Genomic DNA, 17317 nt, shown 5'->3' on the forward strand with positions numbered 1-17317 from the left:
TTTTTAAATTAATATTCCCATTTGACAGATGAGAAAACTGAGGCAGGGAGAGGTTCGCGATCTTCCTAGAACATGCATTATAGCAGAGGCAGACTGAGCTGGGAGTGTAAACCTAGCAGATAGGGTTTGTTGATACTTCTGACTTACCAAAGTGAACATATGTTAGGAAGTATATATTTACAGAAGCAATATAATGTATGCAGAGAAGGGACTCTAGTTTCAGCCTATTGAAGAACATTAGAAAAGGTATCAATAAGAAAAATATTGGAAGTGCTCTGAGTTATGAGAATGATTTTTTTCCTTATTTTTAGGTTTTCATGTTGAAAGTCCTTAGACAAGACAGATATGTTTGTCTTATTTTGTTGATGTCATCTATATAGTAAGAATGTAGGTTTAAAAACTGCTCTGGAATTGAAAAGTCCCAGCTAGAAAAGTCTTGTAGATACAGGAGTCCTCAATCTCAAATCAAATCTACCAGATGAACCATGTGGTCAGTCAGGTTTTTCTAGAAAGTACAGAAGGTTGCACAGTGCTTACCAGGACCTTTCATTCAATAGGTGCTGTCAGTAACACTAATGAAGTATATTTTTTATTCTGAGAAAATGAAAATTGCTCCATCCTTAAATGGTTGAGAGGCCCATTAGGTAGCCTATATACTAATTTTATATTTGAGAAAACTAAGACCCATATGTTATGGATCGAATTGTGTCTCCCAAAAAAAGATGTTGACATCCTAACCCCCAGTATCTCAGAATCCACCCTCATTTGGAAATAGGGTCTTTAGAGGGGTAATCAAGTTAAAATGAGGTCTTTAGGGGAGCCCTTATCCGGTGTGACGGATATCCTTATTAAAAAATTAGGACAGACACACACAGAGGAAAGATAGCTGTATAAAAATGGAGGATTGGAACAATGCATCTGCAAGCCAAGGAACATGAAAAATTGCTAGGAAACCACCAGAACCAGGAAGAAGGAGGGAAGGATTTTTCCTCCTATTGGTTTCAAGGGAAGGGTGGTGCTGCTGACACCTTGATTTCAGACTTCTTGCCGTGAGAACTCTGAGATAGCGCATTTCTGTCATTCAGAGCCACTCAGTTTGCGGTACCCTGTTGCCATGGCCTTGGCAAACAAATGTATCATTAGGGATTACTGGTCATAGTCTCATAGGGAATTAATTAACGAGGTGATCAAGTCTGCAACCCAGTCTGTCTGAGTCCTTAGTGCTCAGTGCCTGCCTCTAGAAATCAAGTTTCATTTCTTTCCTGTAAAGGTAAATGCATCATATTAAACAAATTGTTAAAAGGGACTGTCATTTTGCTCTTACCCGTTTTCAGCTGTCTTTGTCCATGAATTGTTTCCTTTATAACTTCCTGAAATCTAATACATCATTTGGGTTCAGATTTCATTTATTAAAATTGAAGAATCAAACCTGAGCAGGTAAAAGTTGTTCAGCCATTTTTTTCATGTCTCACAGTCGATCAATGAAATCGGGAGAACACCCCTAATGACTATTCGTTTTCTTTTACTTAGTGTGAACCCTGAAATGATAGTTTATAAAATGTGTCACAATCCATAGTAGGCAAGGAATTAGGGTCAGCTAAAGCTGACCTTACATCTCATGGGCACACTCTTCCCCAGAAAGTAGAAATAAGACTCAGAGTATGTATTTCATGAGATAAATCCAATGTGAAAACTAAAAAATAGATTCAACTGTAATTTTTCAAGGATTGAATCTAAGTCTACAAGTCAAGATTAATGACTGTAAAATACATTTTGTTAAGAATTTGCATCATGGAGAAATCATATTAAAAAACCCCACCCTTTCTTTCCAAGTTAGAATTAATAAATTAAAAAGAGAAATGTGCATGCCTTACTAAGCTCAGCAAATTAAAAAATGGAACATGGATCCTGGATCCATCCAGCCCTCCCCTAGGCCTTCTCATGTGTGTACATTAATTGGAATAATGCTTTGTTCATTTTCCAGGAAGTGGCTGTGTTTTTAAATACTTCATTCAATGTAAATTCTGACTGGGTTTAATTAAAACTTTATAGTAAATCAGAATTGGGATCCTGAGCATGAAAAGAGATTTATTGTTGTCTGGTTCAGATTTTAGCCAAGAAAAGCACTCGTGATAATCTAGAGGTCTAATCCTTCGGAATGTCACCCAAAACTGAAGTTCCCAGAGGCTAATGGGGTTTTCCTTATCAGGACATATTTCTGATCCCACGCAACTCTCCTCTTAGCTTCATCCTATTAGACCCGTTTCTATTTATTCTGACATTCCAAAACAAAATTGTTGCATTATTTGTTCTACTAACCTCAGCAAAAGCAGTGCTCCTTGTGTTAAAAAAAGAAAGAAAAGAAAAAAGACCTTGATCTATGTGAACGTGTTTCCCATATTTGTTCTTGCAGGTTAGTTTATAAACAATTATCTTTTTTCTTCCATTGTTAGAGAGCAAAATAATGTTTATTTGATGTGAAGAGGAATAATGGTAAAGACAATTCTGTATTTCTAGATGCATGACCACGTTACGTTTACAACATTCATAGTCAGTAGTTTTAGGAATAGCTTCACAGATTTAAATAGATTTCTCCTACTCACAATCATTACATCAAATAAAAAAGCACTTTTCTGTCCGTTGTCTCATCTGTTCCATCTTAAAATCCCTGTGAGATGAGGAAGACAAGTAGTGTCTCCATTGCCTTGGAAACTGAAGCTTAGAGAAGTCAAATACATTTCTGAAGGTCACTTACGTAACAGAGCTTAAGGTTAGACCTTAGCATGAAATTTGCTCTGTTGGGGAAAGAATTGCCCTGTAACGATGTATTTGAACATTGAACTGTGTAGCCTTATGAAGGAATTTTTATCAATTAAGATATCAGGCCATTATTAAATAAATGATACCACTATTTCAACAATGGTAGTACTTTCTAAAATACCTAAGAAGTTAGTTGAACACTCAGACTATTATAAGATTTGTTTTACATGGAAAATTCTGCGTGATCTTTACATTGTTCTGTGTCTTAGGCTTCTATTTTTTATTTGGCTTTAGCATATGTGAAATAAGAGCTTTCTTTAAAAAAAAAAGAAAAAAGTCTTATGTCCTGTGCTCAAGTCTGATATTTCTGTGTTAAAAATCTTGCTAAATGAATAGTTATTCCTTTAAGTTCGCGCCTCTGCTGCCCTCAGAGATACGAGTAAGAGCAAACAGTAAAATATGAAGCAAATACATTGGAAACTTTAGGACTTTTGTTTTTAATTAGTTTATGCTTATTGACTAGTATATTTCCGAATATGAGTTAATTATTACATCTGGAGTCATCTTTAATAAAGCTATAGAGAACTAACGATAATAGCTATAAATAAAAGTAATGATAGGTGCGTTGGACAAAAAGGGTAAATTGTGGCAGAATGTCTAGTACGGAATATGAAGCTAGGGATGGTTGGCATTGGTCACACTCGTATTTAATGCAGCACAGCTAGTCGATGTACTGTATAGATATTTGGAAATTTTTTGAATTTCATTTTGGAAATTATTTTAAATAGCCATAATCAACAGCATTTATTAAAAGCTAACAGTGATGTTTGGGTATAAAATGAATTAAGACAAAGTCTTTAGTCTCGAGTTTACAAATTAAGACGGACAACATTGATGTAGTTGGACGTGACAGGCAGGATGACTAGCATTTCGGGTGAACGTTACCAGTACTGACAGGAGACAAGCATTTGGTTGAGCAGGCATGCTGATATCAGGTTTCTGCGTAATCGCTTCTTTAGGAAAGCTTATTCAAATCAGTCTATAAGAATATGTTAAGGGTCCTATGCTGTATTGAGGAAACTTCCAAACATAACACGATTAAGGCGTTAACTGGATATTAGAATTCAAGCTATCCTGTCGTTTTCTCTGGATTATTGCCCTTTATCCATGTTCTGTTATTATGTTAATATTGCAGCACTTAAGTAATTAACCTGTTAGTTCTGGGGCATCTTCTAGGGCAGACAGACACAGTGTTAGGCTCAGCAGTTGGCAGATAGGACTGCCGTTAAGGATTTTGCCTTTTTGAAGATGGATGTCTATGGTACAGTAGGAAAAGTACGTGGATTATAAGATTTGCCTTTTTCTGAACCTGCCTTATTTTGTCTTCTTCTTCGAGTAAATAAAACTCCACCTTAGGCATCTCTCTCCCTGTCCCTTATATCCTCCCATTCCTGCTGTCTCTGCCTTGTCCCAGATCCTCCTTATCCCTTGCCCAGATTATAGAATTATTTCTTAACTGTCCTTCACGTAGACTCCCACCTTCACCTGACCCCAGTCTGTTACTCAGTCTTAGACGATAGCTTTCTAAAGAATAAATCTGGACGAAACAGTGACTGAATTAGCCCATGGTGTAAAATTCCAAGTTGTCAGCCTGCCTTACGAGGCTCTCCAAAATTTGCCACCCCTTTTTTTTTCGTGCATCCCAAATAGAGGCCATCAGTGAATTAGTCTTCTTTTCATGAACAAATGGTTCATGTGCTTTCAAATTCTGAGCATTTCCCAGTGGCCCATCCTCCTGGGATAACCCTCCAAACCTCTTGACCTCCCTCTTTCTTTCTTTTTCTCAAACCCTTTCAGCCTTCCAAACACACATTAAATGGTTTATGCAAACCTTCTTGTCTTTGAGGAACAGATGTTTTAAGGATTATAATAGTATATTTTAATTCTTCATTTACATGTTTTCTTTTCATCTAGAAAATGAGGGTTCCTTCAAGTCAGACTCTCAGCTTTTTAATCTCTCTGATATAATCCAGCATCCGGCAGTTAGTAAGTGCTCAGTAAGTGTTCAGTTAGTGACCAGTAAATATGTGCTCATCAAAGCATGTGCATGCTTGGCTTTCTGAAGGCCTCCATCCTTTGCTCTTCCCAGGGCCGCCCTTTTGGTCTCTCCAATGATAAGTTGTAATCTACTTCAAATGGATAATACATGTCATTAATTTTTTAGAATCTTATTCAAATTTACATTTATACTTTAAATGCAATGTCCTGAGTGGGACAAGCCCTTACACCAACTGATCTATGCAATTAAAGAAATGGAAATCTGAGTGCTTGTCAACCACTCTAGACCTTTCGATATATTTTCCGGCTCAGGGATCCTTTAAAGGTGCTCAGGCTGCAGTTGATTTAAATTACTTATGTAAAGGAAGAAAAGTGTAAGATTCTCCCCCCATTTTTCTTTTGAGTTGTGAATTCTCTATCTCCTTTTGTTGGGTGTCTAATTTATTAGGCTTTAATTTTCTTTGGTTAATTATACCTGTTGATACAGTTACAACCTCAGATGAAAACATTGATGAGATCATGAATATTTTATGGCCTTAATCTTTGAATGTGAAAGGGTGCAATGCTCATATTTCAATTCAAATGTATCTTGAATTGATTAGACATTTCCTTTTGGGAATAAGGGGATGAGTATGAACTTTAATTTCAAAATGTTATATTCATTCCATGTTTAGTAGGGTCTTCAAAGAGATCTTGCCATCAGTCTCCTTCCCACAAGTTGCCCCATCACACACACAATCTGCAACTATGTTTATAGACGTGTAAGCACAAATAATGTTCATATAATTCTTATTCGAAAGTGTCTTATGTTTCCTTTTGCCTTTAATATATCTTATGCACCCTTTAACTCTATGTACAAGGATCTCTGTATCTTGACCCCAACGTACCTAGAATTCTCCCCCATCCCTGGCAATCTCTTATGCATACCTCAAAAACCAATCCAAACATCACATCCTATCTTTAGCTCAGCCCTCATTGTTGCCCCCTACCTCTTAGGGAGGAATTCATTGCTTTTATATTTGTGATTAATTCATGATATGTGGGAAGTACAATGTAGAGTGTAAGAGCTAGTGTTTGAAAAGGCAGACCTTCCTGTGTATGTGTTCTGGCTGTGGGACCTTCGGCAGAATCCACATAATAAAGAGCTCTCTGTATGTCCCAGTTCTATCATTTATGAGAGGAGAAATGATATCACTCCAGAGGGATTATTTGGAGGATTTTTCAGATAATGCATAGAAAATACTTAATGCATGCCTGGCACACAGTAAGGACTCAACCACAAGTGGGAAAAACAAATGTGTGCTTACGTTTTATTTTAAATGCTTGTGTTTCTTTCTCCTCTATTGGAATGAGATGTCCAGAATTCCATCCATCTTCAATGTACACAGTGTTCAACAGCTCTTGGCACGTGACATTGCCTTATGTGGTTATTGATATTAATATATATGGAAGGTTATATAGTGGTCAAAACAGTAATTATTTGGAGAAGAATTAAAAGATTATTAACATGTTTTAAGTATCCATATTGTTTTAATAGACACTCAAATATTTTGAGAGGGGTTTTGCTCATAGAGAAAAGGAAAATGAAAGCTACTGTGTGAACCGCAGTTTAAAATAACAAATCCCAAAATGTCAGATATTGTATCTCTTCAGTGGAGAATTACTCCTGGAGCCAATTTAGAAAGAAAAACAGCGTAAGTACTTACAAAATCTCCCTTTGGTTCAAGCTCTGCAGGTAAAACTAGTATAAGTGGAAAGATTCCTAAATATTTCCAGAGTAGCTAGTAATAGGAATAATAATACCATGCATACACTTACCATTTTCTATTAGGAATAAGACATATTTACTTATATTTGCTGGTATTTACTGTTTAACACAGCTAAAATATCTTGCACATAAAGAAGTTAATTATACTTCTCTACTCTGTTCCACAATATTTTTAGCAGCATATATCAGATTTAAATAGAGATGATTAATGCTTATAATTGTTCCTTAAGGAGCTTCTTGAGTGTGGAATATGTATGCTTATTAAAAAAAAGTTTTATTGAGATATTATTCACATACCATAAAATGTACCCATTAAAATATATAATTCATTGGTTTTTATATATTCACGGACTTGTACAACCATCACCACTGTCTAATTCTAGAATATTTTTATCCCCCAAAGAAATCCCATCTCCTGGATGCCTGGGTGGCTCAGTCGGTTAAGCATCTGCCTTCAGCTCAGTCATGATCCAGGGTCCTGGGATCCAGTCCCGCTTTGGGCTCCTTGCTCAGCAGGGAGCCTCTTTCTCCCTCTGCCTGCCACTGGCCCTGTTTGTGCTCAATCTCTCTCTCTCTCTCTCTGACAAATAAATAAAATCTTCAGGGGGGAGGGGGAAGAAATTGCATATCCATTAGTAGTCACATCCCATTTCTGCTTCTCTCCGTATCACCTTCAGCCCCAGTCAACTACTTATTTATTCTCTGTCTCTATAGATTTGATTTGCTTATTCTAGACTTTTCTTATAAAAGAAATCAACTATTTCTGGTTTTTGGTGATTGATCTCTTTCACTTAGCATAATGTTTTGAAGGTTCATCCATGTTGTAGCGTATATCAGAACTTCATTCCTTTTCATTGACAAATAAAATTGCATTGTGGGGCACCTGGGTGGCTCAGTCGGTTAAGCATCCGTCTTTTCATTTAGGCTCAGGTCATGATCCCAGGGTTGTGAGATCAAGTCCCACGTAGGGCTCCATGTGCAGGGCAGAGTCTGCTTGAGATTCATCCCCCCTTCCTCTCTCTCCCCCTCTATTCTCACCCCTACTGACTCACGCACTCTCTCTGTCTCTCTCTAAATTAAATACAGTCTTTTTAAAAAAATGGCATCATACGAATATCCCACATTTTGTTCATTGATTAGTTAATGGACATTTGCATTATTTCCACTTTTCAGCTATTATGAATAATGTTCCTATGGACATTCATGTTTAAATTTTTGTGTGGCTATAGGTCTTCATTTCTCTTGGGTATATACCTAGGAGCGAAAGCGCTGGATCATACGGTAACTCCAGGTTTAACCTTCTGAGAAACTGCCAAATAGTTTTTCAAAGTGGCTGTACCATTTTACATTTTCACCAGCAAAGTGTGAAGGTTCTAATTTCTTCACATCCTCAGCAATACTTGTTGTGTCCTGTTGAGTGTATTAAATACTAGGGCTGTTCTAGCGGGTGTGATGTGGTATCTCGTTGTTTTGATTGTTTCCCCAGAGGCTAATGATGTGGAGCATCTTCTTAATGTGCTTGCTGGACATTTGCATATCTTCTTTGAAGTGATGTCTGTTGAATCTTTGCCCACTTTTTAGTTGGATTAATTTCTTTTTGTTGTTTAAGAACTCTGTATTCTGTGTACAAATATTCTAGATACAAATCCCCTATCAGATTTATGATTTGCAAATATTTTCTCCCATTCTTTGAATTGTCTTTTCACTTTCCTGATGCAATTTTTGTGCATGCTTATTCTTAAAAACAAAAATCAGACGTATTACTCTAAAAGCTGGATTTTAAAGTTAATGTTCATTTTCATGACTCATCTAGAAGTACTTGTTTTTGTATTGTTCTTCTCTGAAATTCTTAGTTTTTTAAATTGAAACTATAAACTTTTGAAGAACGCAGTTCATTTCATTGTTTTGCAAACTGTGCTCTAATGGTACATAAGATGCTCCATGAGAAATGAGTTCAGTTTTTGAGGTTAAAACATCCTTGGGAAATTGAGAATATTGAGAAATTCATTTGCTTTATTTCTCAGAGGTTGTAATATTAAAGGACCTGTGAAGTTCTGTATTAAAAATAACATGTGTCTAGCCCACTATTTCTAAAATCTGTTTTAATGATGTTTTTTAAACTGAAACAACCGTTAACAACAAGTTCTGCAAAACATATTCCAGAAACATTGTTTTAATCTGGTCTCCAAACTGGTTTTACGTGGTTCTCAGCATTATAGGCATTTGTCTTTCTTTCTTTCCTTTTTTTTTTTTTTTAAGTAGTGTTAGTCCTTTTTTTTCAAGATCCAGGTATACGGCAACAGAGGGAACTGAGACATATGCACGTTGCTTCTACTGTGTTTGTTTAATTCATGAAGCTGCATTTGATCTATGTGTCATACACATAATGAAAATCAAACTGATGACATCAGTTATTCCTCTGTGTACCCATCTTACAGTTAGCGTGTTATGATTTTGCCTTGGAGTAAATCCAAAGTCAGTTAATGTGTGTGGATCTGTTTCTCTTCCATTTCCAAGGCCTTTCTTGGTATGTATTGATTGCCTTTCATTATTGCTGCTCCTTCATGAGAGCTGGAGGTGGGGGGGAGTCAGAGAAAGAGAGAGAGAGAGAGGGAGGTTGCATTTGTACATGTTTGCTCAAATAGAACTCAGTAATGACATTTTCATGGCTTCAGGATGTTGGGACAGAAGCAATTATCTTTCCCTCATGGTCATTTGGTGTCAGATGATGATTGCTTCATCTGCAGAATCCTATACCCCTTCCAGGCAGGAAGAATGGAAAGGCAGAAGGGCAAAAGAGACAAGCTAGCCAAGCCTCCTTTAAAGAATTTTCTTGGAAGCTTCACACAGTGACTTCTGCTTTTATCTCATTGGCCAAGACTGTCCCGTGGCTGCCTGATTTGTAAGGGAGGGGAGGTCAGGAAATGTTTTTAAGCTGGGTGCATTACCGTCTCTATGAAAATTGGGGTTCTGTCAAAAAGGAAAAAGAATAAAATGTGTGTGATATGAGCAACTAGAGGTCTTTGGTCACATAGCCAAGTGACAAAAGATTATTCTGAGTTAGAGTGAAGAGACAAAGAGTTTTTATTTATGTACTCTTTTTGTTTTCTTTCTTGGTTGATTGCTTTTATTTTTTATTCTTATGTTTTTATTTGAGTATAGTTGACACACAATGTTACATTAGTTTCAGGGGTACTTATGTGCTGTTTGCACCCCTGAGCTTACAGCGACTCGGTATGCCACAGAATCTTAAAACTGAAATAATAGATATTTTATTCTTCATAATTTGAGAACTTATGTATTTCACAAGATGCTTTTTTATAGCAAGACAACTCTCAGGAGAAAGAAATTGAAGACAAAGGGTTCACAGCTATAGAATTTTTGATTCAAATCCTCATTACTTAAATTTCCAACTAGTTGACTTCCCTTATTTTCTTCTGGGCAAACCAATCAGTCAGTCTTTAAACAAATATTTATTGAGTCCCTTAACTGGTACCAAGCCCATGCATATAGAAAATAAGACCAAAAGTTTTTGCTATCCTCAAACTCACTTTCTAGAACAGGAGACAGAAAATAAACAAGTAATGAAATGAATAGACAAGATAATTTCATATTGCAGTAAGTACAAGAAACAGTCATGCTGAAGAGTAAGGGGGGGGGGAGTTGAAGGAAAGGCTGGTCTCCTTTGTTGACTCCCTAACCCCAGTACCCAGTATCAAGCCTGGCTGAGAGTAGGTGCTCAATATATATGTTTATTGATGCTGGATGAATGGATGGATGGAGGAGAAGGGACGCAGAGATGAAATAGGAAAATTCATTCCAGGCCTGGCAAATAATATTCAAGCCTTGAGGTTATAGCAGCGAGTTCAGGTTTAACTCTAAAATAAGTGAGAAGCCAGTTGCACGGTTTTATACTGGCTATCCCATCTTCCTAAAAGTTATGCGAAGTTGGTAATACTATCATTTCCATTTTACAAGTGAGGTAACTAAACCTAAAAGTGATAAAATAACTTACCCAGATTGATGAAACTAGAAAGAATGAAATAGGGATTTGATTTTAAGAAATTTGACTCTGGAGTCTACCCTTCCAAGGAGACTATCTTGGGCATTTTGCACACGCTCTGCAGCCAGAAACATCAGGGGAAAAGAGTCATTCCCTCATGACCACTTCCAAAAAAGAAGAAACATAGGCTAACAGGAAAATCACCTAATTTTCCCATAAATGACAATAATTTTCAATTTTCAAATGTGACTTTCTGATCATTTTTGAATCCCACAATTCTAATCCTTAAATTTCTCAACAAAGGATCAGAAACTAAAGAATTTTCTGTGGCAGTTTCATTGAAGAAGGTTGGTCATGACGTGGCAGTGATGTACAAATATTTTGTCAAATTCCATCCCTCCTGCTATTTCTAAATCACAATTTATACTGAAATATGTTTCTTGGTAAAATCTTTAGTACTCTCGGTTATGGTTGGAAGCAAAGACAATGTGTTTACTAAAAAAAAAAAAAAATATTGTATACTTTCTTTAAGATGTCTCCCTCCCCCCCCACCAAGAATATCCAGGGAGTTTTCAATTTGCATAAATAATCTAAAAAGCTAGACTCTCATCCATTGTATATTACTGATTCAAATAAACAAGGTTGGTGGTAAATTGATACATCAATCAGGATTGGTCTTCTACAGCCCAGAATGATTTTTTTTTTTTTAAATAGCCATTGTTAGGTAACCATATGTCTACCTAAACACAAGGAAACTTCTGTTTCTTCCCTCCAAATTAACTTTTTTAGTTCTTCCTCCTTTTTATGTTTTGTCTTTAATACAGGCTCTGGCATACAGTAATGCTTAGAAAGAGAGAAAAAAGGCAAGTAAGTTTCTCTGCTCTAGTACTTGAAGTAAGAACTGAGAGAAGAGCATGGCCATTCTTTTTGCACCTGTAATACTACCCACCTCATAAAATACAAAGAATTTATTAAGTTTGTAACTCAAAGTTCATAAAGTTTGAAATTCAAAGAGTTCTTGACGACAAAGAACTCAGATCATACTATATTCCTACTTTTTTTTCTCCCCCCTTCCCTTTTCTTGCCACAACATCTTATATTCCAGTTTCTTTTCCTTCATCCCCAGTGACCTGCATAATATGTCCCCAAAGGGAATAAATTTCCAAGAAAACTTTTTTTAATGAAAGGAACTTTGGTTGCAGTATAAACAAACACATGAAATTACTTTCAACATATCAAATGGCTCTTGGAGCCATGAAGAAGAATTGAGGGGCTAGGTCAAATTTGGGGTTGTGGATATATATTCTACCATAAGTGTGAGCTAAGAGAATATCTTCTGGCCTTATAATAAATTATTTCCAATAACATTTAAGAATTTGAGGACAAAATGGACATGTTTTGCTCAAACTTACTAATTGTAGAAAGTAGAACTAAAGTAATTTTGGCAATACCAAGCTCAGAGGAAAAAGAAGAACCCCAAGGGACGTGTAATGGAGTTGGCATATATTGTTCTCTGCCACTTAAGTGAATCTGTCCTTTTCTCACCAACCCCAAAGTGAAGCTGTTTGACGAGGAGGAAGTAGCCTGGAAAATGTTGGGAATTACGTCATTTTGCTGAAGTTTTTTTTGGCGCTAATGAGAAACATGGCTTAGCATTGAATAAGACTTTTAAAAATTCACAAAAAGCATTTTTGGAAAAATGTAACTTTCACATTGAGAGGAAATTGTAAAAAATTAATTCAGTATTTTATGCCATTTATGAGACTGAAAATGAGTTCAATTTTTTAAGTAACATGAATTGTTGATTTGTTTTAAAAAGTCATGCTATAGACTTTTAAGACCATTTCTTTTCTTTTTTTTTTTTTTTTTAAAGATTTTATTTATTTGGCAGAGAGAGACAGCCAACGAGAGAGGGAGCACAAGCAGGGGGAGTGGAAGAGGAAGAAGCAGGCTCCCAGCAGAGGAGCCTGATGTGGGGCTCCATCCCAGAAAGCCGGGATCACACCCTGAGCCAAAGGCAGACGTTTAACGACTGAGCCACCCAGGCGCCCCTAAGACCATTTCTAAGAAAGATGGTTTAAGTGGAAAATTTTCCTCGGATTTAGTTTGTTTTGTTGATACATAAGGGCTTAACAACTAAGTAGTAATATACCTATATTTTTATAGGTTCACAAGTGTTAAACTATTTGGGGATCAAAGTAATTTTCCCAGTTTTCAGAACACACTTTTAATGTTTTTACATTAAAGAAATTGTATGTTGTTTACACCACACACAATACATAAGAATGTTTAAGAAAAAGGGGAAAAAAACCTTAAAGCTATCCAAATGCAATACCTCATGAATCTTGAGTTAAATCTTTTGCCACAACTGAGACTGTTTCTGGATTTTACTATTTTCCCTGGGATTTCCAAATTTTTCTTCTAAGTAAAGATCAATTTTATAGATTAGTTTCATGAAGTTGCCCTGGTGGGTTTGACTGAGTTTTAATAATTGGGGGGCGGGTGAATATTCTTGAATGAGTCCTTTCAGGAGGCATTGTATAAAGGGAATCTGAATATATATGGGGAAACTGAGAAATATTAACATGATCCAGTCTAAAAATAACATGTAAAGAGCTGGAAATAACAAATGAAACCCCCGTTTTTAAAGACTTCTACTCAGTTACACAAATTGGCAGAAATAATACAAGAGGTAGTTTAACAAACTGTAAAATACAGATTTAGAGTCACATTCAAGGCTGCTCAGAGATTCAGGTTTCATTTGAAGTCAAGTTGATTGAGTTAATCACTTTAAGCCTTAATGCCGGTTTACTATTTTACAAGAAAAATGTGTTTGTTTTGCTCAGAACGTAAAAGGTTTTTTGCTGTGATCATTTTACAGTGTGGATTTTTTGGTTTTGTTTTGTTTGCTTGTTTTATTTGGGGCGTTAGCTATCACTTGCATTGGATATTTGGTTGTGTTTCCAGCTAATAGAGGATACACCTGAAGGTGGGCGTCTTTTCCAGATTGAAGAAGCATAGCAATGGCTCTTACCTAGCTGGTCTTTTCAAGCCTTTGCTATTTGTGGTTCTCAGCTTTTTGCTGCTCTTTATGCCTCAGGAAGAGTAAGCCGTCCCAGGTGTCATTACGGCGTGCACCACCGAGGGGATCCAGTAATGTCATAATGTCACAGTTTGGATTTTCCGATTGCTACACTGAAAATAATCTGAATCTGAGGCAGTAAACTCGATAGATTCCAAGGTCATGTACATGTGTTAAGTTACTGTGAGTCATGATGCACGAAGTTTTGTTTTACTCATGAATTTGATCAGATTTTGTAAGTTGTGTGTTGGCATGGGTCAAGGGATGGGTTTCTTCCATTCTAGTTTAATAGAAAGTAACCGTATAGATCATCTGAATTATACTTTTAAAAAAGAATCAGAATGTAATAACACCTAAATAATATTACATAATTATTAATGGTGGTAGAAATAATAGCTAACATTTAATGAGTGGTGCTTAAAACACACCACATACTGGACCAAGCCTTCTTTATGTAAGGGCTCATTTAATACTCCCCAAACCACATGAATTTAATGCTATTATTATCTGGAACTGAAGCACAGAAAGATCAACTAAATTTTCCAAGATCATGGGTCTACTAAGACTGACTCTCATGTCGTATGTGAGATTTGAACCAGCCAAGCAGCCCCCAGAGCCCCTGTGCTTAAGCCCTGTGCTGTACTTCATCAGTAGTTCAGAAGGCACTGCAGGATCCTGTGGTGCTTTGGCTTGGCAATATCAACATTTGTTATGTTTACGTAGAGCACGGGGCTCTAGATTTATTGTGGTACCCAATAAATATTTGTTGAAAGGGTGTATGGATAAATGAATGAGTGTGTGAATGCAGCAATGAATTATACGTACTAAAGAGACGTACTAGGAGAATTTGGTATAACTTAACTTTCGACATAATTTACTATACATTTTGAGGTCATTCTATAGCCAACATTTAAAAATGTGATTAATACCCATCACCCATTGAGCGCTGGGTGTTATAAGTAAGCGATGAGTCACTAAATTCTACTCTTGAAACCAATATTATACTATATGTTAACTAACTAGAGTTTAAATAAAAATTTGAAAGAAAAGAAAATAAAAGTATGATTATAGTATTTAGGTAGGATTTTCTGAGAGATTCAGTTTTTCTCTAGTTCCACAGTTTCTAAGTAAGATGGAGACTAGAGAGTGGAAAATGGATTTTAGAGAAATAAATCTATGGCATTAATTACCACCATGAATTCCATGAAGACAAATCAACTCCCATGTCCTTTTGTTTTTTCCTTACCAATATATTTCATTCCTCAGGATGTGATATTTGGTTTGGACTCAGTAATTCCTTACTGTTAAAAGTAACACAGTAGGGAAAACTTACATGATTATATGTGATTATGTAAATTGTATGAAAATAATGTATAAGAAAAGCACTTAGAAAACTGTAAAAAAATAGTTTCTCAGAATGTGTTTCAAGGAAAATTGTTAATTCCTTTTGAAACAAAAGTGTTCTATGATCAAATACTTCTGGAAATGCTTAGTTTAATTATATTCCTTTGTTTAAGACTTCCTCAAACTTTAACAATGTTAATATGTATTGGGACTATCTAAGTAGAATTCTATTTTGCAGAATTTCACAAGCTTATTTTACTTTATTGCTATTTCTTTATGAAATTTTTTGCACTTTTTATTTATTTTATTTTTTTTAATTTTTTTTAATTAATGATTTTTTATTATATTATGTTAGTCACCATACAGTACATCCCCGGTTTCTGATGATTCATTAGTTGTGTATAACACCCAGTGCACCATGCAATACGTGCCCTCCTTACTACCCATCACTGGTCTATCCCATTTTTTGCACTTTTTAAGCACAAGACTGATGTGATTGCATTATTAATAGTAATACCAAAGATGGAAATTAGCAGTAAAAGTGCCAAAATTCATGTCATCAAGATAGTCAAGATGTAATACGTAAGAATAATGGAAGGTTTGATTCATCAGTGACCACACTAGGTTTAGGGTAGTGATTGTCATTGTGAGAACAGAGACAGAAATAGAATTATGGAAACACTCTCAATCAGAGTGTGGGAATATCATCATAATTACCAGAAATAGATGAAGGATTTGCAGGAAAGAGGCTGGGATTTCAAACTCCAGAATATTTGGATTTCTTTCTATTTGAAATCCTCTCATTCCCTCCTGTTTATGAAGTTTATACTAGGTTGAAACGCTAAGAGTCAGGATCAGGGATTTATTCTGTGCCAAGTGGATGGAATTTAGGTAGTTATTACTGACTGTGAAAAAAAAATATATCCCTTAATTTCAGTCATTCAGTGCTTTACTATTTCCAGGCTTTCAGTGCTAAGGGTTCTAAAGAATTTTTTTTTTCCCTGCTAATTTGTCTGAAGTTTCAAGATGGGGAGAATAGGAGAAAACTGAATTATTCTGGAAAAAAAAAGAATTAAGATCCTGAGAAAGATCCTTAAGATCCTTGAGGCATGAAAGGCTGGGACCAGTAAGCTAAACAAGACTCACTGCTCTAGTCCCATCCTAGGACTAAAGGGCAAGCAGTGGTGATGGCTGCCGCCCATACCCCTCCCCTTGCCAAGATACTTTATGCTGCCCTTGGATGTATCTGATGAATATTTTTGTGGCTTTTTTGCAGTATTCTGTGTAATGTAACCATGTCCTGTCTCCCTCTGAAATCTTTGGTAGTATCTCCATCACTGGCTCATGCCCTGCAGATGGGATGGATTTGGGGTGTGGGGATGCGATGAAGTGGTGGTGGTGAAGGCAGGCTGTGGATAAGAACCGAGGAGGCCATTGATCAGTCCTATCTGGTTTACCCAGAGGAGGCTGAGGGAGTCTCCCAGTTTGTCAGTTTAATTGTAAAGGAGGGTAAATCTTGGTCAGTATCGCCTCCATTAGGCCTTTCTATGCCCCAAACTCTAGGGAAGAACCCCGCAGGGCTGAGGAAGAGTGTGTGGGAGCCTCAGGGATTCCGTTAGTACCTTTGGCCTAAGGCCCAAATCACATTCAGATTTTGGTGTACCTTTCCTGCAGACACAATGTCATCTTGAACTTCTTACTCTACTGATAACAGGAGGAGAAGAAAAGAAACATAAAGGATTAAGAGCAGTTTTCTTAAAAGGACTAGACAGGAGCTGAGCTTGTGTAGACTTCCCAAGCCAGGGCACTGTCATCTGGTAGACTCTGCAGACAGGGGAGTAAGCCATCCAGGCCCATCGTCCCACCTAGAATCCAGGAGAAAGCAAGCCTAAGTAGTAGAAAGATTATAAAAAGAGTTTGCCAAGGGAAGAATCCAAAGGGGACATGCTAATGGTAGAGACAAGCTTTATTTATTTTATTTTTTTTTTAAGATTTTATTTATTTATTCTACAGAGATAGAGACAGCCAGCGAGAGAGGGAACACAAGCAGGGGGAGTAGGAGAGGAAGAAGCAGGCTCATAGCGGAAGAGCCTGATGTGGGGCTCGATCCCATAACGCCAGGATCACACCCTGAGCTGAAGGCAGACGCTTAACCGCTGTGCCACCCAGGCGCCCCTAAACACAAGCTTTAATTTGCTTATCCAATTGAACGTTTCATGCCTCATAGTAAATGGAGTTAAAAGGCAGCCCTGCTTTTATGTATTTTATGACTCCTGAAAATATGTATAAAGGGATGACAAAT

General features: G+C 36.6%; 1 protein-coding gene across 2 annotated transcripts in view; it reads left to right on the forward strand.

Moving 5' to 3' along the window:
• The window catches only part of PDE3A (phosphodiesterase 3A), a 312963-nt gene that overhangs the window by 162803 nt on the left and 132843 nt on the right, over window positions 1-17317 (forward strand). The gene's annotated exons all lie outside the window — the stretch shown is intronic.

Source organism: Ursus americanus, chromosome 25, assembly GCF_024610735.1.
Source record: "Ursus americanus isolate L20-20 chromosome 25, mUrsAme1.1.p, whole genome shotgun sequence".
NCBI classification, from domain to species: domain Eukaryota; kingdom Metazoa; phylum Chordata; class Mammalia; order Carnivora; family Ursidae; genus Ursus; species Ursus americanus.